General features: G+C 38.5%; 1 protein-coding gene and 1 long non-coding RNA gene across 8 annotated transcripts in view; one reads left to right on the forward strand and one right to left on the reverse strand.

The window, feature by feature from the left end:
- The window catches only part of Cpq (carboxypeptidase Q), a 434,594-nt gene that overhangs the window by 297,119 nt on the left and 111,960 nt on the right, over window positions 1–25,515 (forward strand). The gene's annotated exons all lie outside the window — the stretch shown is intronic.
- Window positions 1–25,515, reverse strand: part of LOC114709793 — a 171,144-nt gene that overhangs the window by 63,333 nt on the left and 82,296 nt on the right. For all 5 annotated transcript variants that reach the window (XR_005089658.1, XR_005089657.1, XR_005089660.1 and 2 more), the window contains one exon: window positions 2,444–2,501. This is a non-coding gene — a long non-coding RNA (uncharacterized LOC114709793). The remainder of the gene's footprint in view (window positions 1–2,443; window positions 2,502–25,515) is intronic.

Genomic DNA, 25,515 nt, shown 5'->3' on the forward strand with positions numbered 1-25,515 from the left:
CCACCATTTTCTAGCCTTTGTATCTAGTGGCTGTTCTGTCTCTGACCCCAGATAAGTTTATTAGGGTGCACAATATTCTGGGGAACACAGTACCAGCACAGTCATGGGGAGAGGGAAGCAAGGGGCCCCATGCCTCTTTTTTCTTTTTTGATTCGTGTTCTCACTCACTGCTCTATCATCCTCTAGCACCCCACCAGAGGCCCAAAGCAACGGATCCACCTGGGATTATGAGCCCAAGTTAACCTTTCTTCTGTATAAATTAATTATCACTCTTATCTTTATGTTAATTATTACTATGTTTTAGTGAGGGAAAGCTGATATTAACATCCACTAGCCTTCAATAGTGAGTCTTAGGATTAAAATAAAATAACAGGGAGCATCTGCATCTAATGTTAATCCACCGAGCTTCTTTCTTCTGAATTTCAAGAAGCAAGCTGAAATTAATAGGATAGATTTCTGTTTGCTCTGTGTGTATTACTTCCCTGCTTCTTCCTGAACATTTAGCCAGAGATGTCCCCAATAAATCTGAAGATAAAATAGTCTCAATTGTCAGAGACATAAGGGAATCTCAAAATCATCTATAGGAACAATCTGAATCCCACAGAGAACATGGTGTACACAAGAACATGACCTGAGCATGCACAGGGTGACTTACAGTACAGGATGCCCTGTAGTCCCCCATGCTAGTTCATCCCCGTTTCCCTCTTGATTAATCTTATTCACAAACTAGGTCTCCTCATTGTGTCTTCCAGGAACTACAGTAGCATCCATTTTGTCTCTTCCCTAGAGACAGTGAAAGGGATAGTTCCTCTTAATATTAGAAGAAATTGTCAAAGACCTTACTGATGCTGGCTTTGTCTGAATCTCTCCTTTAGGGAGGGATGGAAGCCATAGGATGGAGATCTTGGCAGATGTTCAGCACAGACATCTGTTGACTGGTGTCAGCTGACCCCTAAGATAATCAGGTGTCCTAATACGGACCACAATTTTCCAACCAAAGAAATATCTGCGAATCACAGGACGAAGTATAAATGTGTTTTCTAGCTTCTTTTTAGCTACTCTGCCACCTCACACAATTAGTCCATAAATTAAAGCCAAGAAAGGAAGAGTCCAAGGCCATTCTCCTTGATACAATCACAGAATCAATGATAATGGATTTAGTCTTTTCACACCCTAGTATGTTTCATCATATTCAATTGAGCAGTATGGCTGTATCAAAAGAATCTTAGACTAGTACTGCCATTGTGAAAGCCCAAATGGCTGGGTCTGGCTATGCCCTCTACTGTCTCAAAAGTTTTGAAAAGCCTCTGACCAATCCAGTCTCAGTCTTCTCATTTGTAAAATATTAATGATACCTAGGCTGTTCTTCACACATAATGAGTTCCTGAACACTTAAATTAACCAGATTTTTGAGAGTGGGGCCTAGGTATGTTATATTTGCCATTACACCTCCAGAACTGGGCCTGCAAGATGACATGTACCGTGTCCATTAGGTCAACAGCATGACAGGAGTTTAGAGAGAGTATGAACTGTTACTCTGATTTTTAATGCCTTTAATGTTGCTGTTTGATTCTCTAGAATGTGAGTTAGTTTGCTATTTTCCATTTTCTATCACTAAGAAGGAACTGAGGGACAAAAAATTCCTAAAGTGAATCAACAGAGAAAACCTGGTCATAAATGAGTGACTTCCAAAGCTCATGCTATTTCTGTTTAGATTCTTCTCTTGTCTCAGTACCTGGCACACGAAGTGGATGGTTTTGACCTTTACAGAGGCCTATTCTGTGACCCCTGATGAGTGTGTTTCATCAATCATCAACAGCAAGGTGAACTCTGATTATCATCACTGGTCATTTCTTTAGTTTTCCTCTTTGGTCTCTGATAAATGAGTATTTTTAGTGGCAAAGATGTAATTCTAATAGTACTGCATGACATACAGCTTCCGCCTGCCAATGCAAAGTGTCTGAGACAGTCTGGATTGTTCAAATGGACTCTTATTTTAAAGCCCCTTCACTATGGACTCTGAGAGCCAAAAGAAAGACTAGGCCCTTAATACCACATATGTCTGATTTCACTCAACTATCCAGGAAAGAAAAATTTGAGAAGAATTACATGTGTAAAGAATGCCTAGATGCAGGGGAAATCATATTCACATTTCACAGATGGGGATATTGAGTTTGAGAGAGACAAGAAGCTTTGCTCAGCTTTTGAGACAGAAAGTTACAGCCAAGTCAGCTTATTATGTAATATGGATAACTGTCATCTTCAAGGGCTGTTTTGATGAATCAGAAAGAAAATACATGCAGAATTAGGGAGCACAAAATCCAGTCACAAACAAGTATTCAATGAAGGTGAGTTTCTATGACTTCCATTTTCTTTGTTTTCTCTAATGCAAATTAAATTGTGATGAAAAGAAGAATTCAACTCCAGCTTGGTAATGGCTCACCTGAAGTGTATCCTCTCATTCATATCCATCTTTCAGATAGCTGTTGTATGCACATCTCCTGTTAACACAAATTGGAGGGAGTAACATGACCTTCATTTGTTGACAGAGCACAGTGATGAATGTCCCAATTCAGGCAGAAATTGAATCTCTATGGTGTAGGATGGCTCTGCTACCTGATTTGACCATACATCATCCACAGAAATTAACCCATCTTCACCACTGTCATTAACATGGAAGCAAGTGTCTTTCCAAAATCACCTTCAGATGGGAAGGATGAAAGCCCCACTAAGTGTCTATAGCAAGTCCACTTCTATAATTGCATTGCTGTTTGTGTTTTTTAACTTTTCCACTTTGCTTTAAGATGCTGTGTGGCATGACTATATTTGTGTATACATTTGTTTCTTAAATCAGAGTTGAACAGAAGCTAATAGTTTCATAGGAAAAGACAATGATTTCTGAATTCAAGAGTCAATGTCCTGTTTCACATCCATTCTTGTTCACTTTAGTATGACTTTATGGGTCATAAAGTGTGTTAAATACAAAAATAATGATGTGGACCCCATCTTTTATAGCTCCAATGGATGATATACTTTTGAAATCTCAAAAGCATTATCACCCACTGAAAAATATAGATCACTGTAATTTAAAACAAAAATGAATTTGTTCACAAATGGGTCCTATACCAACAAGATTTTGTTTTGTTCTTGTTGTTAAAGATTATATTACTTTAGACTTTACTATTTTTAATTCAAATAATACTGATCAGTAGGTATATAAGTCAAATACTAGCACATATGTCAAATTTATATAAGGTGTAATATTGGCATTCATATGCAGTGAAACCAATATTTATACATTTAAGTGTGAACATAGATGATGTATGATTATTTTACAATTAACATGCTTGGGTTATAGAATTGTTTATTATCTAACAGTGAGTCAGTAAGGAGAACATAAACTCTCCTATCTATTTCAAGCATAGAGGGGTTTAGTTTAGTTTAGTTTAGGGGTTTAGTTCAAAGCCCATGAAATAAATAGTTAATGGTTTCTCTCATTATTTCTGTTGTATGTTAATCCATAAGATAAAGGAATGGAGGAGTGTCGGCTGGTCATATGAATGACCAGGTAATAGAAAGTCCTTAAAGCCCAGCCTATGTTGGGCTTTGTGTAAGAAAAAGGTCAACTTTATTGAATAAGACAGAGATTTGAGAGTTCTGACTATTGAAGCAGCTAGGGGCAATTACCTTACAAATCTTTATAAAAAGGCTGGAAAGCCTCAGAGAGCAGATCAGCCATGTGACTACTCATGTTCAAAGAACCAGGAAGCACAGGAAATGACCATCTAGGATGCAGCTGTATCACAGTACTTTGGTAAGTGGTGTGCAGGATGACACTTAAATAATGTTGGCAGAAACTCACACCTGAAGCCTGCAAGTGCATGTGACTATTTATTGCCTCAAAGGAGTCAACATTTTCTATCCTCTTTTGCCTTTGAAATCTCACATAACTGAGTCATGTTGTCACATTCTAAATCCCACTGGTATAGGATCTAGGAAATAGAGTTCCCATGTTTTCTAGTGCTATAATGCCAGGAAAAGACAGTAGAGCATGGCCAAAAGACAACCTCATTCATTTGGTGGCTTAGTTATTAGGGAGTTTATAGATCCCAACTTTTCTGGAAGAGTTGACCCAGAGTAGTTAGTAGTAGCATTCTATTTTCATCTCAAAATTTTCCTGTTTTCAGCCTCAATGATATGTCTCTCTACCTATTATTAACATGATAAAAACATGTCATTCATTTTTCGATTATACTAAGTGCTAATCATTTTGCTAAGCACCAAGCACAGTGGTGAACAAATTACAGTTGTTCCTGGTCTTCATGAAATTTAAGAGTCCTGTCTTAGGTTATGAATAGACCTACATAAAGCAGCAATACAGAGATGCTGTAAATTTGAATTAATAAAATAATAAACACAAATATTAAAGGGTCAAATGAATTTGGTTTGTTTATGAAGAGTTTGAGAGACTGTGAGATATCCAAGTGGAAATGTCTCAATGTCTCATAGACAGCCCAATATTTGAATCAGGGGCTCAGAGTTCTGACCATCTCATAATACAAAAAGTATTCAAGTTGATTTCAAAAGTCCCCACAGTCTTTAACAATTCCAATCTTGTTTAAAAAGTCTAAGTCTCTTTTGAGACTCAAGGCAATGTCTTAACTTTAAGCGTCTATAAAATAAAAAGGGAAATACACATTTCCAATCTGCAACATCACAGAATAAACATTCCCATTCCAAAGGGAATGCACGGAAGACTGAAACCCAGCAGGGCAAATGCCAGATCCTACAGCTGTGTCCAGTGTCTGGAGCTTGTGATAAAATGATCTGGTCTCAAAGGGGTTGGGTGCTCCCTTTTCCCAGCTCTGCTGCCTGCAGCACACAGAGCCCCTGCCTTGGGTAGGCTTCTCTCCTTACATTCAGCTTTCCTCAGCAGGCGTCCCATGGTCCTACCATCCCCAGTGTCCTGGGAGGTCTCCATTGCAGCTTCTGCTTCACAGTTTCCTGTGGTGGCCTCCTCTCAGGTACTCCTAGCAGAGATGCAAACCTACCACACATTGCCTGGCCACAATGGTTCTCTGGAAACATAATGCAAGACTCTATGATCTCCCTCAGCAATACCCCATAACCCCCTCAATCTTGTATATTTCATGCCTGCAAAATTGGTACTATGTAAATGATGGTGCCAAGTTCTGCTGCCAGCTGAGGATGCAGCCTGTTCCCCTTGGACCACAGTTGTATCAGCTTCTGTGTGCTAGCCTTGAAGAAACGTTCCCCTAGGCAGTAGCTTCTGAAAAACAGAGAATACACTCAATGGCAAGTATCCGTTGCTTGACTTGTTGCTGTGATCAAATACTAAAAAAAAAAATTGAAAAAAGAAGAGTTTATATTGGCTCATGGTTTTAGTGAATATTGTCCTTCGGAGCAGGGAAGGTGTGGTGGCTAGAACATGAGGCAGTTGGCCACATTGCCTATGACGTCAGGATGCAGAGACATGACGACCACTGTTCAGCTCCCTTTCTCCTCTTTAACCGGTCCATGACTACAGCCCATGGGATGGTGCTGCCCACCCTTAAGACAAGTCTCCTGTCTCATTTAACGTATTCTTTAAAAGTCCCTTATAGAGATGCCTAGATGTTGGTTTCCATGATAATTCTAAATCCTGCCTAATTGATTATCAAGACTAACCCTCATGGGAAGGGAGCAGTCTGATTAAATCAATAAGGGTAGAGGTGAGACTGAGGTGCTATGACAGGTAGGCCCTGAAATACTCATCTTTCATTTGGGACATTTTGCTTTGAAGGAAAGGATTTGTTGGCCTTTAAAAATGGAACACATATGACCATTTGATCCCAGAATCACACAAAGGATTTGAAATCTGGGAAAGGAGTTAGACTACATGACCTTCAAAATCTTTTTCCTTCTTAAGGATTTGTTTCTCTATGGTTCTTACTTAATAACTACCCAGGTTGAGCTTTTATATTCATAGGCTGGTATCAATAGGGCAAAGAATCAGTCACCTTAACAAATTTAAATTTGTTTTTATCATACAAGTCTTTAGTAAAATATCATAAAATTAGGGGCCCAAAATGTACATTGACACAGAATATAGGAAAGAATAGGACCCTTGACTTTTTTATTTCATAAGCACTACTTTTCTTTAAGATTTATTTTGTAATTGATTCCTCTGTTTAACCAGTTGTGTGTTCTAAACTACAGTTGGTAATTTTGACTAATTTTATTTCAGGCCTGTTTCTAGCTTCTCACCCAAAACAGTGATTAAATGATGAGGTCATGACATTGAGGGGGCTTACTGAATGACAATTGCTTTCAAAGACTTGAACATTTCCCCCGAGGGACCTGGCAGGTTTATTGACTAGAACAGAGTTAGCTTGCTACTAGTAGAGTGAGGTAGGCCACCATCTGGAAATATACTACATGAGGAGCACCTGGTCCTGTTTATGAAATGTCCCAGGGTTCTCATCACTCACCTCCAATCCTGCTAGGGCATGAGAGGACTAAATTTATAACTGAGTCTTAAGTCTGTATTGCAGCCTTTCATCTAGAATTGTCTGTTTGGGAAGTCTCTCTAAATGTTTTCTTAGCTTCAAGAGAAAAACCTCTCCCAGAGATACATCAATATTGATTGAAAATAAAATAAAATAAAATAAAATAAAATAAAACAACCTCTCACAAAGTCTACTTTTAGTTTCTCCTCCACCAATCAAGGCCAGTTAGCAGGGTGGATTGAAGCTCATAAAGCTGCTTGTGCTGCCTTATTAGAAAACTCACTTCACCTAGAAGAGTCAAAGTCCACATAGAGACAGACTCTAGGGAACTAGAACAAGGTTATTTTTCTCCAAGGAGTCCAAATCCTATAATTTCACTTTCTTCTGGCTTTGACCACACACAGATTTTTGCCGACTTGATTGAGTAACACTGCTGACCATTTCTCTAAGGAGACTGATGTCTGTTGTTCCTAGCGAATTAGAAATTTCCAGATTATTTATGTCACTTTGTCGCGATTATATTAAAGATTAGATTTCTTTAATTCCAACTAGTGAATTGAAAGATGAACCTTTGACATTAGAGTTGATTTTAAAAAATACAAGCCTCATTTCAATGAATATATCATAAGACTGTTCTAATTCAGCAACATTCAATGTGAAAACATGGAGTTTGGGGGAAATTAAAGAGCTGTAGCAGCCATGGCAATTTCACCTGGTCCATTTGTGGGCCTTACTCATTACTCAGTATTCACCCATCTGTTCTTCATTATACAACTTACTCATAATTACTGGCAGTGGTACTAAGTCTTAGGTTCTTTTGCTAAACAAAGGACAATGAAGACTAACTGGTGACAGTTGTTGCATTTGAGTTTGAAGAGCGGTCATTTATTATGACTTTAGGATTTTTTTTCAAAAGACTTTCAATCTTTACCTCTAAGTAAATTGAATTTCAAATTGAGAAATATAATAAATATAATAACTTCATAAATATTATGAAGTCTGCATCCCCCCAACTCCTATTCCCCAACCTCCACCCTCTCTCTGTGTTCCACCCTAGTCTTCCATTCCCTTGTATATATGTTTCTGTCTATCTTTGCATACCATACCACAGGATGTTATGACCAAGGTGGAAAGGAATGTAAGAATCTTAAGTCCTCATACACACAAAATCACAAAACTTTGTTGGCCACCAGCTTAGTTAAAAAGGCAATCTTCTGATTCAGTGAGAGATCCTGACTCAAGGCAATAAAAGAAGAGGAATAGATGGAGTCATCTGATGTTCTGTTCTGAGCTTTGAATGCACATACATACTCACATGCATACACCACACAAACATACATCACACACACACACACCACCACCACCACCACCACCCACAAATAAATAATAAATAAATAAGTAAAATAAATAAGAATAGACAGCTGAAGGTATAGTTCAGTGATTTAGTGTATAACTTACAATGCATAGGGTCTGAGCTTAATTCCCAACCCTATAAATAGACAAAAATTCAAAATGTAAATAATAAGTGTTTGTATAATAGCAGTATATAGTGAAATAAGAATGTACATATACAAAAGAGAGCCAATTTAAATTATTATAAATAAAACAACTTAATTTAGATTTTTAAAAAAAATTTTAGTAGAAAGAATGAATAATCGTTTATTTTCAAAAGTAGAATATCAAGGAGAGACTTTATAAATTACATCATAGAAATTAGAAACTTTCCAAGGTAAGTTAAGAAAAGAGAAAGAATTGAAAATGTAAGAGATTTTGAAGCATAAATTCTATTATATATCTGTAAATAATCCTAGTGGAAGAAGACTGCTGAAGATTTAGCAGGATATGTAACCATGTTGAGAACTGGACAGAGAATGCAAAAATGTTTAGATTTTTAAAACCTCTTTTTATATTAATGCTATAGTGGTACTAAATAACATCAGGGACAAAATTTTTGATGTTTCGGGTGAGCAGATATGAAATATCACTGAAGCTTCCCTGGATTGTATGGGTCTACTCTCGTGTTCTCTTGTAAAAAAAATGTTCTTATATTTGAATTTAATTGTTTTTCTGCTGTTGCTTAGTCATCCTATCAGTCAATAGACAAAGACAAGAAGACATAATAAGGATGGAACATGGAAAAACTCATTTGAAAGAAGGCACATGTTAAGAGCAGCCTACGAGAGTCTTGTATTTGTAGAGTACTTACTGGACACCTTTTCAAGATTGTTGTCATCTCATCTCCACAGCATTGCCAAGAGGCCAGTACTATGATCCCATCCCATTTTCCACACAAGGAACCAAAGCTTATAGAAGCTAAGTCCCTGGTTTTAAGTCATGTAGCTTCAGTTATTATGTTAAGTGGTGAGCCCGATTTTAAGTCAAATAGGATTTTGACTTTTGTTTAAAAAAATTATTTTTTAAATTATTTATTTATTTTTATTTTATGTGCATTGGTGTCTTGCCTGCAGATATGTTTGTGTGAGGGTATCAGATGTTGGAGTTACAAACAGTTGTGAGCTTCCATGTAGATACTGGGAATTGAACCCAGGTCCTCTGGAAGAGCAGTCAATGGTCTCACCTGCTAAGCCATCTCTCCAGCCCCCCATAAAGTCAAAATCTTAAGGACTATTTTATAATACTTTTATTTTAAGAATTTTTTAAGAAAATATATAGAAATATCAGCAGTTTTTCTTCTGTATGACTGTACTCTAAAATGTTAAGCTTGATGGGATTTGGGGTGGGAGATGGATCATTGGGTAAAGAGACTACCATATAGGATGATGATCAGAGTTTGGATCCATAGCCCCCATATACAAAATGGGGATATATGCCTTTAATCCCATAGCTAAGGAGGTAGAGACAGAAAGCTCTGGTTCTTCTTGGCCAGCTAATCTTGCCAGATCATCAAGCTCCACATTCATTGACAGACCCTGTCACAAATAATAATAATAATAATAATAATAATAATAATAATAATAAAAAGAAGAAGAAGAAGAAGAAGAAGAAGAAGAAGAAGAAGAAGAAGAAGAAGAAGAAAAAGAAGAAGAAGAAGAAGATGGGGGTGATAAAGAAAGACAACCAACTTCAACCACATGCACATTTCCTGCATATGTATGTATGCACTTACAAATACATACAACCCCATATGCCGTCCCGCAAAGATTTATGAAATTTCAGTTTTTAGAAAGATTACTGGTTGTTTTACCTATCTGACATTTTTAGACGCCTGTGGCCAAGACCATCTAAGCAGCATAACCAGAAATGTTTTCTCTGGCAGTACAGTTATCCTCATGATATATTTCTGGGAGACCTGGAACCCTCCAGACTCCCAAGATACAAAACTTACTTGCTTCTTATAAGTATCCTGTGTATTTCCTGTGGCCAGAACTTAGTCTTCTCAATTGCTTCAGTGGAACATAGCTGAGAGCATTTCCTCTTTACCTTCCTGTCCGTCCTTAAAGTAGACACTAGTCTACTACTGAACTTTGTAAAGATGGCAGAGTGAGCTTTGTGTAGTTTGCATAACAGACATCCACAGGAGGCCCTACTCTACCAGTCATCAGGAAAGCTCCCTTGCCTGTAGATTCCCCTAGGGCAGTCCTCTAAGGTTTCCAAGTCAGAAGAATCCCAATAGGTCATATTGAGTGACTTAAAAAAGAAACATTTCCATGAAAAAGCTATTTATTCCACTCAGCTCTTGCTGGAGAAGCCATCTTTGTTAACTCTGCATGAATTAACACCTGATACATGGTGGAAAATCTAGGGAAACAGAATCAGAGTCAAGCAGAGAAGAATGTGGTGAGCTTGGTACTATGGGTGAAGTCTTACAGTCAGTGGGTCTGACTTTGATACTGCACAATCTATGCTGGAAGTTATGACTGTAGGCACCCTGGGGAGGTACCACATCAATATGGTGATGATAATCAAGCACTCGAATTTGGGAGAATCAGTGTGAAAATCATTTGAACCATTACAGAGCCCTATGAACAGTTCAGTTATTATTAATCTGAAGATTTGTTTTAGGTCAGTGATTTTGACTTTATTTCCTAGAATTCTACACAGTGTTTACTTCTCTTGGCTGAAAATCTTGACCTTTGCTTGAGCTCTAACTAGCCTTGATGCACTTGATCGCTAGATCCCACTCTGAAGTCATCCTGAACTCCTGTCCTAGATTGCTTTCTGTAGCTGTGACAAAACATTGATCAAAAACTTCCCTTCCTGGGAAAGAGACAGCTTATTTAGCTTACACATCCTGGTCATAGTTGGTCACTGAAGGAAGCCAAGGCAGGGACTTAAATAGGGTGGGAACCTGGAGGCAGGAACAGAAGCAGAAAACATGCTGCCCATTGGCTTGGTCTCTGTGGCTTGCTTGACCTGCTTTTTTATATCTCCCAGAATCATATGACTAGGGATGGCACTGTCCACAGTGGGCCATACCCTCCCACATTAATTATTAGTCAAGAATATGTTCAACAGACTTGCCAATAGACCAATCTATGGGAAGCATTTTCTCAAATCAGGTTTCCTCTTCCCAGATGACCTCAATTTGTGTCATGTTGACAAAATATATATATATATATATAACTCCATAGTAAGTATGGACCCACACTAACATCTCTGCTTCCAATGTGGGCTCTTGCATTGACTACCTCACTGTGCCAGACCAAGCAGGGGTTTAAAACGTCTCACTGTTAGGGGAACATGTATGGGGCATCTACCTAGAACCTGATCATTCTCAGCACTGTTGTGTTTTCTTGTTGACTATAATCGTTATTACCCAGGATTGTGGTCATTTCTTCTAATTGTGCTTAAGAAATAGTGATAATAAATCTTTGACCTTAGAGGCAGAATTGCGCTTTGGATTTAACCATCATTTCTTGTGATTCTCCAGTTTATTTCCATTATGTCAAAATTTAAAAAAGGTCCTTTGAAGCATTAACAGGAAGATTGAACATGAAATGCAGCTAGGAAACTCACAAAACTAAATTTGAAATGCACAAAGGAACTCCAATGGCATTATAAACAACAATATCTTTAATATATAAATTACTTACATAAAAGAAGCCCCCAGAGTCCAATAACTAAATTTTTAAAAGGCCCCAAATATGAAAAACTCAGGGAAGTCTAATATGTTATATCTCAGCAGCTTTTGACTAAACACTTAAACTTAAAGTAATTAAAAAGCATTTTAGCCTTGGAAATTAATGATTTTTAAAAAGGCAAGACGATCTTGGTAAGCACAGCAAAAATGCATTTTCATATACTGTGGGGAAATAATTTGAAAATAAATTTGGCAGTATTTACCAAGAGCTATAAAGTACCCTTTGGGCATTTTACTTCCCATAATCTAGCCTCAAAGGGAAAAAGATTTATATTCAAAGAATGGTGTTATGTTGTAATACCAAAAATCAGAAATAATGGCTACACTAATTACATTCTCACCAGCATCACGCAACAGTGGCCTTTTACCAATATCCCTGCCAGAATTTATTGTTGTTTTCTTAATAAAAGCCATTCTGACTAGAGTGAGCTGAGGTATCAGTGTGGATTTAATCTACATCTCCCTGATGACTAATGATGCTGATCATTTCTGTGTGTTTGTTGGCCATTTCTACTTCATCTTTGAGAACAGTTTGCCCACTTCATCAGCCCATTTATTGATTGGGATGTTTTGTTTTCAAACTCAGAAAAAACAACAAGTATATGTTTTCTAGATTTTGTGTATATATATATGAATGGGAATGGAAATGAGACTACTGAAACAAATGGAAGTAGGGAAGGGTGGGCAGAGGAGAGGAGAAAGGGAGGAACACAGTCATAGTACATGATACAATTACATGTGAATGGCTTTATGAAATATCACAACATATTGACGATGTGCCAGTAAAATTGCATTAAAATAAAATAAAATTTAGAGTTACAAACAAGTAAATACTGTAGCAGTTGAAGGGTCCTATTCTCCTTCATCCTTACATTGGAATATTTTGCAGAAAACAGAAATGGAAGTTTAGAGGAGCCAAAAAGATGCAGATAACTGTGTAAGCTGTGATGTAAAAATAAAAATGTGCCGGGTGGTGGTGGCATACGCCTTTAATCCCAGCACTTGGGAGGCAGAGGCAGGTAGACCTCTGTGAGTTCGAGGCCAGCCTGGTCTCCAAAGCAAGTTCCAGGAAAGGCCCAAAGCTACACAGAGAAACCCTGTCTCGAAAAACAAAAAATAAATAAATAAATAGATAAATAAATAAATGAAAATGCACATAAATGTACATATATAATAATTCTAATTTGGAAAACTAAAGGAAAATTAGAAAAAATAGCTAAAGAAAAATACTAAAAAAAATTAAAAATTATCTCGTATTAATAGGGAGATTTGATTATTTTTCTGTATATTTCATGAATAATGTTTCTGTTCTTTAAATGATACACTAAATTAAATGTGTGTGTGTGTGTGTGTGTGTGTGTGTGTGTGTGTGTGTGTGTTCTGTCTATCATGTGTGTCTTGTGGATCAAGTTTAGGTCATCAGCTTGGTGGCAAGTGCCTTAACTTGCTGTGTTGTTTCATGGCCCAATAATAATGTTTCTATCTTAAGAACAAAGGTAATTTTATTTTTTAAGAAAAATACAATCAGAATTCAATCTTATCAGGCTAGAATTTTGATTGAGTATGCCTACTGGCTTTTTCCATAGTAACTGAGTATTTATGTTCATCCCATATATACTGGTTTGAACAACAAATAATATCTCCTAAGTTTACATTTTCGAGTGTAAAAAAGATGACAGAAAGTTTTCCTCAATAGCTTAAATTCTAAACTATTTTCAGCAAGGTTTTGATGACTTTGACATGTTAAATTTGTATAAATGGCACTGATTATAAACTAGTCCTCAATGGGGTGAAATCTAAGTGTGTGGTGGTGAGTGTATGTCTGTGATTTTCAGTTTGCAATCATTTGGGATTAATTTTTCTACTCCAGATGCATAAGCACACATTGTTCTGCTGAAAATAAATTGGAACCTAGAATGAAAATAACAGTGTCTGCTTGTCTGTTTTATACGGCCCATTGAGTGTACTTGGAGTGGCCACCAGAATACATGGCTTCTTTGCAATCTGATGAAGTAAGGAAGCAACGGCTATCTATGTGAGACGCAGCTGCTCACAGCCTTCCCCTCTCAGTCAGCTGTGTCTGGTTATCTGCTGCAGTCTGAGAACCTTGAACCTGTGGGGTATGAGTGGTTGTCTGTGCTCGCCAGAAGGCCTTCCAAACACAGTGAGGAAGCAATTTTGAAAACTTCATGTAAGTAATAAGATGGAGATTGAACTGGGATTTTAAAAAGAAAACACTAAAAATTAGGTTGCCTCTTTGAGAGTCTCTTCCAAGATATATCCTGCTGTGTCTTAGATTTACCAAAATGCAATTCAAAATCAGCATAAGGAATTTGAATACAGCCAACCCTCTCGAAGGGTTCTGAAATTCTCCTTTGTAGTCATTAAATAGTCAAAATTATTCATTGTACTTAAGTGTGCAGGAAAATAAAACCTATGAAAGCACATTCACAGTCATTTAAATATTTGTGCTTTTGAAAAAAATATGGGTCTGAATGCTTAGTGTGAGCCACAGTTCAGTTAAATGCAGCTGATTCTTCACTGTGTTCATTGGTTATAACTACATCTCCATTTCTTTGAACCCTTGGAATCACACAGGACAAAGGAATGTTTTTAACCTACTAATTAAGATGTAAATGCTGGATTCCTGATGTGCTCACTGACAACCTTGCTGGCAGCCAGGAGACCCAGGTGTACTGAGCAGCTTATCTGGTCACAGAGCAGCAGTGAGACTTAGAAACCGACTCTGAAGGGAGCCTTTTGTTACCCTTCTGCAGCAGGTTGCTGGCTCATTCTCTTGCCTGGAGTAGTTGAAACTAGTCTTTCAACTAAATAGAGTACATGAGGGCAGAAAGTTTTTCTAATTTAGCAACCTAGGTATGTGGGGAGGCAGGAGGGGTCATTGCAAACTGACAGGAAAACATGAAAAATGCTTTATGAAAAAAACATAAAAAGAAGAAAATCATATGTACCCTCAGTAATTAAAAAGCACACTGCTGTTCCCAGGCTGCCTTTCCCATTCCTACAGATATTTGTCTCAAGTCTCTTTTCGAGAGCTCGATTCTGTTCCCAAGTCACCAGTACCTTAACAGTTTCTCTGGACTCAGAGAGGTTTCGGTTAAGAAAGACACCAGCAGCCATTTCAGTGGGGGCTTCACACACAGTTTTGTGTGACATCATTTTTGGCATCTGACTGTTTACCCGGAAACTATCCCATATACTTTTCATTTAGGTCTTTGAGTACTAGTGTCTTCCCATGGCGGCAGCCGATGAAACAGGCCTACCCTGTGGAAAGGCGCAGGTATGGCTGGGAGGGAGCAACGTGTCCAAAAGCCTCTGAAAACTCGCTGCCATCTGACTCACATTTTATTTTCCACAAAGCGGCTGTTTTAAAAACTGCAGTGCCAATAGGCTGCAGATGGAAGGTGATGATTTAGCAGATCAAGATGGAGGCCATCATGGGAGGACTTGACACTGTCCTCAGAAAAGCCTTTTACTCATTCAAATGCCAGAGCAAAGGATTGTTTTGAAAATGACAATGTGTGTAAATCTTCAGAGTGGATTGTGGTTTAGCTGCAAACTGAGGCAGCTAGGACACAGCTTTGCCTTCCAGGGTCACATGGTCTAATTCTTGAACTTCACCAAGCACAGCATGCATTTCTAGATAAGAGAAGATGTTGCTATTGTTTATAATAAAGCACAGCTATTTTTCTTATTCTGAACTTCAGGGGGATAGAGTCAATGTTTTAATGCTATAAATAAATAGAACTCTGGCAAAAGTTACTTATTTGACATTGCCCTTGGGCTATAAGGGACACATACACACACAAAAACCTCACTCTGATTCTATTATTTAATTCTGGCATAATAAAATAGTCTGGCTAAGATTAGATTTAGCCCATTGACTGAATGTACTCCAGGTTCAAGGCACACAAATGACTAAATGAACACAGTTGCCAACTGGAAGTACTTGAACATGTGTGTTAGGACACAGGGATGCAAACTGTCTGCCTCCTGAACCTTGAGAAAATGACATGACATCACTGTGCTTTAAAGCACCCTTAATGTCAGCTGTCCATTGAAGAACTTCAGGACTTATTTGCTCCGAACAATTTGATGTTTTCTGCTATTGATCCCCAGCATGCAGAAATAGATTGAAGCAACATGGCAGTGAGTCAAGCCCAAGAGCGCCAAGGGGCTGGAATCTATAGCTAATGATAATGTGGTGATTTGTTCTTGGACATTTGGGGGGGGGGTGTTTATATAAAATGTGAACAATGTGCCTTCACCTTGTGTGATTGCAGGGTCAAAGAGCAGCTCTTCTCTTGGCCTGTGTTCCCTGTTGTTCAGTGATGTGAGTAGCCTAGACTCCAGTTTTTCTTGGAACCTCCTGAGTATATAGCCAATGAATTTGTCACCATTTTCCCATAGGACTGTCTCCAAGTAGGTCATCCTCAGACTACTGAGCATATAGAAAGGACACTTATAGAATGAGGCTCAGACCAGGATATTGCATGGAATGGTCTGGGTTCAAATTCTGTATCTGGATGTCATGGTGAATGTGAGTTGCTTTCCTTCATGAGGCTCGGATTACAGATCTGAAGTGGAAAGAATAATGAAACCTTCATTTTGTAACTCAGTTTGTAACTTCTATATGTTCTGCTAGCATGAAGCTCAATGGGACTTGAGCATTCATGTTACAAATTCAGTTTGTATAGAACTGGCATCTTTGTTCTATAGTGTTCTGCTCACACGAAGCTCAGTGGGACTCCCTGGAAGTCTGTCTGGCATGAATGTCTGTCTGCAGTGCTCATGAGGACTTTTGTCACTTGCCGACCTTATTGTCTGAGGCTTGGGTCATGTACAATCCTTCCTGTGTCACTATGGGTCTAACATTCCAATGTCAGGGACAGAGTGCTTTTCCCTCCCCTTGCAGAATCTGCCAGTCACTTTGCAATGCCAGCTTCTGCATGGCCGGCTGCTATTTTGTTCTGTCTGCACCCACTCTGTTTCCGTCTCAGCAGCCACAGTGCACATGATGATGCCTCAGAGGCCTGGCCAGACTGATGCCTCATCTCTGGGTCCTTTGATTATGTGCTCCACCAGTCCCAGCCTTCTTTCTACTCAGCCCAAAACACTTTCCATATCTCATCCATAGCACATCTGATGTTTCCTACTTGTGGAAAGAAGGTACAAGACCTAAGACATGAGTGTGGCTTCCTGACATCTGCTCTAAGCAGAGCACTATAGGAAGGAGGTGTAGGAAGTTGCAGGAAGGTGTCCACTTCTTTTGAAAGTTTAAAGCAGTGCTGCGTAGTCAGTAGTGGAATTAATCATCTAAGAAAATCTTCTTCATTCTATAGTTTTCTTTAAATACCAGGTTGCTACCTGTCTTTTATCATTTAAAATGGACCTTCAGCATTTCTACATCACATTTATATCATATCTCAAGTCACTTTGCTCTATGAATTTTCTTTCTCCCTAAGCCATTGTCATTTATTGATACATTTATTCCTTTAGTCAGAGTCTGATGAAGAACCCTACTAAATTGGAAAGTTGCTCTGGAAACTCAAAGGAATTAGAAGCAGTTACAATAGAGACACACGAGGGTGGTACCTTTCCCTGCAATTGATACCTAGTGACCTACTACTGGCATCTCAATACATATGAAATACATGCAGCTTGAAGCTGAAGAAATAACTCAGTTGCTAAACGGTTTGCACCGAATGAGGAAAGAAGTTAGATCTCCAGAACACATGTGAAAAAAGAGCATGGCAACCACTGCACTAATGGAGCTGGAGAGTGGAAGCAGGCAGACCCCTGAAGCTTCTGGCCAGCTAGCCCAGCCTACTTGGCAAGTTCCAGGCCAGGGGAAGACTTGTCTCAAAACAATTACACCAACAACAACAGCGGTCAGCTAGGTCACTCAGTGGGTCTAGGTACTCGCCACCAAGACTGAGTTTGATCCTGAGGACTCAATGGTAGAAAGAGAGAAGTGATTCCCAAAAGTTGTTCTCTGATCTCCACACATACACTGTAATACATGCATACCTATGCACAAACATACACACACAGGCACAGGAAAGTAAATGTTTAAATATTAGTAGACATCACCTAAATAGTTTCCCTGTGATCTCCACATGCATGTGGACATAAGTTAAAAGACACACGTGCATGTGTATGCATGCCCATGTGCACATACAAACACACAAATACACACACACACACACATACAAACAAACAGAAAAAAAAAACTTGTCTTTTAAAAAAGAAAGTTACTCATTTTCTTGTTCGTTGTTATTGACATTCCACCTCTGTGGTCTGCCCATGTTGTCAGCATTTATACTAAGTAATTTGTTTTCTTACATTAGCTATGACCTCCATGCAAGGAGGTCTGAGTTCTAGTAATCTCAGTGAAGAGGCTTGGGCAGTATGATTAAAAGTCCATATTCATTTCTAGCCTCTAACACTGACCAGCCCTGTGAGGTTGTTCAAACTGATCGCCTTCTTTTAATCTTGATTTGCTTATCTGTGACTTAGGGATGATGCTGTCAGATATTGTAGTCTCAAGTACTACAGGATTGTTGTGGAAATCAAATGAGATAATGTCTAGGAAGAAATTAGCAGTGTCTGACCTAGTGTTAAGTACCCAGCAAACCTAATTCTTTCTTTGCCTCAAGGCCCACCTCCTCAACAGCTGGCCAGCTGTGTCTAACAGTATTTACATTCACAGTTACACAATTGGTCTCTAGCAGCCCAAGCCTTGATTCCCTCTTCGTCCCCCAAATCAGCTCTACACTCAGTTATGATTCAACCTCAAGTATAATCTTTCCCTCTGCAGAGAAGAACAAACATTCAATATTTTTTAAAAATTACTTTTACTTAGAAGAAATTAAAACCCTTAAAATGACATTGTGAGCTGTATACCAACAGGATTTATTTTTGATAACAAATTTGTTATTTTTACAACAATCTTGACTGCAATAGTATTTTGATTTTTGAAAAGCCTTTTATATTTTTTGGTGTTGGGCATTCATTTTGTTGATGACTTTAACTAGATGTTAGGCTTTTTCACCTTTAGTTTTCCTGGAGCTCAGTTACCCACAGTGCAATGCATCTTGAATCATGCATGTAAAGATATCATTATTTTCTGCCTCCTACATACTCAAAGTCAGTAGCAACTTTTGGAACCAATAGTTCAAGATTTTGTTATTCTCATTGCTGTGAATCTAGTGCTACTCAACTTTTCATTATCTTAGGGACCAACTGCATATCCTCAGAAGTCTAGAAAATGTCCCTCTCTGTATTCCCACTCCCCATGACCAAACCTATATTCAAACTAATAGAAACTCTCTTAGGAACTAGATGGTTTTGCCTGGTGTTTGAAGGTGCTAACACAGGCCTCTGGATAGCAGGAACATATATGCAGCAGCCTTGCTAGGTTGTGTGAAAACTTGACCTGAAAAGAAACAGAAGCCAGAGGCTGCTCAAGACTGGCCAGGCCTTGAGTATGGCCCATCATTTGGAAAGACAATGGCAAGAAGCAGTTGAGAAGATGGCTTGCTACCAGATCATCTTGGACTTCAATCCTGGCTCTGTCAGTTACTAACCTAGTACTAAGGGCAAGTAGCTTAATTTTTCTCCCTCTCAGTTTTATTATTTCTAAAGGAGAAAGTCAATAATATTTGCTTTTTAGAACTAAATGAGGTAGCATTTATGACAATATCATGAGATATTGTCTGCAAATATCTTAGCAGAATATTCAGCTTTCATTACTCTGAACATGGTCCTAAACAGAAGCAATTTCAGGGAAGGAAGGTTTGTTTTCAATCATGGTTTGAGGGAATATAAACCATCATGGCAGGGAAGGTGTGTCAGCGGGAGCATGAGTCACACTGTGTATGCCATCAAGAAACAGAAAACAGTGAATGCTGATGCTTGTCAGCATTTCTCATTTTCCTCTTACTCATTCAGGGCCCTCAGCCCAGAGAATGGTATGGTTTTTGCTCCTCCCTTAAATATCTCTGAAAGCACCTTTACCAATATGCCACAGGCATGTCTCCTGGATGGCAATTCTAAAATTAATTGACATTGGCAATCAAGATTAACCATCTTAAGTCTACCTCTTGTCAACCACACATACAAATACATTACTTTAAAACCATAATACTAGAGTAGACTCTGGTCCTCAGAAGCCATAGCTATATCAAAATGTAAAGTGCATTTATTTCATTTTCTAGAGTCTCCTAAGTCTGAAATGTTTCAATGTCATTTAGAAGGCTAAGTTCAAAGTTTCCTCCAAAATTCAAATAATGTTTTAACTATGACACACTGTAAAATAAAAAGGCAAGTTATGTGTTTTCAATATAAAATGGCATAGAACACACATTTCTATCCTAAAGTAAAGGAACAGGAACACAGCAAGGAAAAACCAGACTGACATAAGACCCAAAGCCCAACAGAGCAAACACAGATACCTGGGGCTTGTGATGTCATCACATGTACCATATTAAGTGTGGGTATTCCCTCCTTTCAAGACCCTGTAACTCTTTCATCCTCCCTGCCAGCATCACATGGATAAAACCAAATTCTGCTTCCAGATACATAGTCTAGCCTCCTTGGACCAGTTTCTATGGCCTCTGTAAGAGGAATTTAAAAGGTCATAATAAAAACAAACTCAGAGCCAGGTATGGGGTGAACACTGAAAGATCAGAGAGACAGAACCAGCCACAGCCACCTCACCTTGTCAGTTCCTCAGCTGATCCTGTTTCCTCAGACTGGAAGCCTTTGAGTCCTCATTTAAATGAATCTCAGCCAAACTGCTGCTCAAAAGCCTAAAAGCTTAACCAGGCTAGTTCCTGGTTTTCACACCTTTTAGACCTTTCTGCTTCCTGCCATCACTTCCTGGGATTAAAGGCTCTTGTTACCACGCCTGGCTGTTTCCAGTGTGGCCTTGAACTCACAGAGATCCCTGCCTCTGGAATGCTAGGATTAAAGGCATGTGTGCCACCATTTTCTGGCCTCTTTATCTAGTAGCTGTTCTGTTCCCTGACCCCAGATAAGTTTATTAGGGTGCACAATATTTTGGGGAACACAATATCACCACAGGCCTCTCATATATTCATGACTGAACCTTGAGAAACCCTCCCACAGGAAGTTACTTTCCAGAAGGGTACACTGAAAGTTCTAACCTTTTGGACACTCTCCTTTCAAAGGGATTTGTAGTGTTATGCCCTGGATCCTTAAGAGGTGATGTGATACTTTGCCCTCCAGGTGGCTGCTATCATGTTGTCCCAGTGCAAAATTGTTTTAATGGTGCTATAATCTCTAACAATTGTAGCCACTTTGCCCAAATCCATCCTATCTTCTGTTTTAACTGGGCTCGTACTCCTTTCCTTGCCAAACTGCACACTTTTCCTATCTTTCTGCTCTGTTTTCTGCTCTCCCTCTCAGCATAAATCTTGGTAAACGCAGTAACTTATCAGCCAGGTCATAGCTTAGATGTATTGAAATTTTCTCCACCAAACAACTTAGTCCATATCCATTGTATTCAACTTCACTCAAGTTTTCAGGGCATCGGAAAAATACATACAGATACTTTGCTAGAATATTACATGAATGGCCTCTAGCCCAGTTCCTCATATAATCCTTGTTCCCTTCTAAAACTTCATGAATACAGTCTTTACTGCTGTCCTTTCTATCAGCATTCTAGTCATCCAAACTCCCATCACTATGGCCCACGCAGTTCCTATAACAAAGTTCTAGAACATCTATAGCCACAGATCCAGAGTCTTCAGCATTTCTCCTGCAAGCCATTTCAGAAGGGCTGAGAGCCACCTGTACAAGGTTCTCACAGTAACAACTCCATTTTTTGGTACCAATTTTCTCTATTAGCTATTTTTTCTATGCTGTGACTACCTACTTGAAAAGAAACAATGTAAGGGAGGAAAGATTCCTTTTTGGCTCATGATTTCAGGGGACATCGTCCATTATTCTGCAAAGGGTAGGGGAGTGTAAGGATGTTGGCTGTGTTTGGACACAAAAAGGAAACAGAAAAGAACGTTGGTGCTCATCAAGCTTTCTCCTTTGTAATGGGTTCCCAGGCTTTGGATGAGGACATCTGTGTTGTTGGACTGTGGATTCTTTTCAGTCAGTCCCTTTAGAAATATCTTTACAGAAGTGCAGAGATGTGCCTTCTAAGTGATTTTCAGTCTAGTCAAGTTGACAATAAAGATTAACTGGCACACTAGCCCAGGACTCAGTGCACAATAAATCTTGGTGACTTCTTCCTACATTTTGTTCTCAACATTGGCCATGTCTAAAGTCACAAGGACGCTACTATAAATCCTTCCCCTATTATGCCCTTCATTTCCCCCCAACACTATTAACTTTCTTTTCTATCCCTCCATTCTTTTCTTGAAACAACTCTGTCTCTATTTCTCTGTGTCTGTCTCTCTCTTTCTCTGTGTCTGTCTCTCTGTTTCTCTGTCTCTGTCTCTGTCTCTCTCATTCTCTCTCTCTCTCTCTCTCTCTCTCTCTCTCTCTCACTCACTGATCAGAACATTTTTTAAAAATAGTTTTCTTTAGGGTAAACTCAATGTACCTACAATAGTGGTTACAGTGGTAATGGTAATAATGTAGGGGTTTCTTACTTCACTCTTTGTCCTCTAGAATGTAACTTTCATGAATTTAAAGCACATGACTTCTTCAGTCCCCAATCCCTTGGTTGTTGTTGCATAAGTGAGTCTAGTGTTTTGAGTGGCTTTGATCTTGCTAGTTAATCTTTTTACTGTACACGGTTAGTCCAAATGAAGATTATTTATTTGTACTTCATTTCTACTATCACAGAATTTTGCTTTTCTCTTTTACAGAGTAGGATTGTTAAATGTATGCTTGTGCTTTAACACGGATAATGTTTTTAATAAATATCCAATGTGGAAAGTAGAGCTAAGTTAGAAAAGACAATAATGTTCTTGATATGTTGGTATCTACATGGAGATAAAAAATTTTACTGGGTTGATTTTTAAGCTTTAATGACAAGGGTCCTGGGAAAAGTGCTAAGAATGGAAGCCTCACATTCCTTCCCACACTAAACACATAATTCTGCATGACTTTGGTTTTATTTCAAGAGTGGAGTATTCACAGACGGAACACCCTCCTATAAACTTGACCCTAGAAAGGCAGCAGATAAACTTGAAGAGTCATTCTCAGACAACAACCCCCCAAGGTATTAAGTAAACTTTTACAAGCTCCTGTAAATAGTTTTGACAGGCTATGTAAAAGTTCTTCCTCACCCTGTCAGCCTTTATACATATGGGAAAGTAAACATTGCATAAGCTTAAATCACCCACTACCTTAGCCATCCATATAAGGCACTTCAAATTTGGAGCATTGAAATTTCATATAAATACCCATGTATTTGCTCTAAATTTTCTTTCATCTTGAGAATGCAAAAGTGCTTCCTCACACTTTTCTCTTTTTTTTAGTTTATTTTTTTATTGAAAATAGATTCTTCTCTCATACAGTACATGCTAACCACAGTTATCCCTCCTTCCATTCCTCCTAGTTCCCCCCACGTCTCCTCTCCCATTTTCTCTTCAGAAAACATTAGGCTTCCAAGAGACCACAGTCAAAAAGGACAAATATTTGGCATAAACAGCACTTTCTCTGAGAGGCAAAATCCTTATCAGAAGCATGATGGGTAGGAGTCAGTATTTGTAGAGTCATCTATTATAATATTGTGGTGGTTTGAATGAAAATGGCCTCCATAGGCTCAAAGGGAGGGCATTATTAGGAGGTGTGGCCTTTTGGAGTAGGTGTAGCCTTGTTGGAGTCAGTGTGGCCTTGTTGGAGTCGGTGTGGCTTTGTTGAAGAAAGTATGTCACAGGGGGTGGGCTTTGAGGTCTCAGATGCTTGAGGAAGGCCCAGTGTCTCTCTCTCTTCCTGCTCTCTGCAGATGCAGATGTAGAACTCTCAGCTCCTTCTCCAGCATCATATCTGCTGGCATGCCACCATGCTTCCCACCATGTAAATAATGGACTAAACCTCTGAACTGTAAGCCAGCCCCATTTAAATGTTTGTTTTTAATAAGAATTGCCATGGTCTTGTGTCTCTTCACAGCAGTAGAAACCGTAATTAAGACAAATATAGCTCTACTGAAAACCAAATATGCTAGTCTATTTCTACCTATTCCACTTGCCTCTGACTCTCCTGATCTCCAGAGTCTGCTGTCCTTTATTTAAATATAACTGATAAAAGATCTAACACTTTGAAATATCCTTACCCCAAAGGTATTTATATAGATCTAATCTGTAACTCTTTGAAGCTTAAAACATTTTTATTAGTTGTACTGATCTACAACTTAATAAACATGAATGGAGGTCTTTGATTTACCAGAAACTGTATACGAAAATCCTAAATAGAAAATGAATTAACCATGATTAATTGCCAACTGGGTGAACACAAGAAGTAATAGCTCTGAATTTCAGAAGAAGCTGAGAGTAAATCAGGAAGAATTCCAACTGGGTATTGAAAGATGGTTAGGATATTGATTAGCTGAGAGAAAAAAGACATAAACATTATGAGGAAAAGCACAGAGATGGGAAAAAATTAAAGAGACCAAGTTAAATGGAACCAAGACTCTGAGAAGGGGAGTAACTGGAAATAAGTCTACATAGGGCCTGGGATGTCCCAAAGATCATTGACCAAAGAATGGGTATGAAAAATCCATTGGAACAAGAAGATGTTTATTCTTTATATAGAAAAAGAAGTGGATTTTACAGATAATTGCTTGTATTGACAATGTTGCATGTGTATCATTTATGTAAACATACTATATGGTGATTTATACTCAAAATTGGTTTGCTGCTAGAGAAGCACTGTCAAAAATGTTAGCACTATTACTACAGGTAATAAGACGTGATCTTGCTCAATAGCCCAGGTTCATCTATAATGCATGGTCTTCCTCTTTCTACCTACTCCACTTGCCTCTGACTCTTCTGATTTTTCCCCCAAGTTCTGAGTACCACCATGCTCAGCTACTGAACTTTATATGCAGTCAGTGATATAAGCAAAGTGAGATTTTAGGATTGATTTGGCAACATTTATAGAGAGGTTTGGAAGAAACAGTTGGTACCACAGCAAGTCAGGGGCTTGATTATGGCTGCCACATGAAAGTGGGATAAAAGGAGAGATTTCTGAGGACATTTTGGTGATCTTAGTCTCTGCATGGGGAGATTTTCCCCTGGCAAGAGTATGAGGCAGTTACCCTGGAAGATGAGCTTGTGTTGAAACACACTGAAAAATGAATTCATACCATAAAATGTTCTTTGGCTGAAAAGTAAATGTAAGAGGAACCAATAGTAAAATTCTTTATTGTGGTCAAAAGTAATAAAGGATTAAAAATTTCATGTTTCAATAATATACAGATAACTTCACAACTGATTTTCTGCACAAGGCAAGTCTTTGAAGATGCAGATAAGTTCTCCTCTCTTACCATAAAACAGGAGCTTTTGGAAGAGGTAACACACAGTTTAACAACTTCTGCTACAAAATACATATGCTTCCTTTCTGCCATGTGAGGCTGAAAAGGATCCCAGAATGTTGCTACTTGGATGTTTGTGGAGCTGAGTTACTTTTTGATAACCTCTGACCTGAGACTGTTGTCCTTCCTCCAACAGCTTCATACTCACACAAAAATAAAATTTGTAAAGCTATATTGCTACATACACATTCATTAAAAAAAAATTTGTACTACTTGTACTCGATTTATCATTTTTTAAAACTATACTGTATGTGAAGCTTCTCACTAGTTGGTGATTTGGGCAAACAGAACACTTAGCAAAGGTGTGATGCAGAGTTCAAATGCATCATTAAGCGGCTTCTCAATTTCTCCTTACTGATAAG

Source organism: Peromyscus leucopus, chromosome 20, assembly GCF_004664715.2.
Source record: "Peromyscus leucopus breed LL Stock chromosome 20, UCI_PerLeu_2.1, whole genome shotgun sequence".
Classification (NCBI taxonomy): Eukaryota; Metazoa; Chordata; class Mammalia; order Rodentia; family Cricetidae; genus Peromyscus; species Peromyscus leucopus.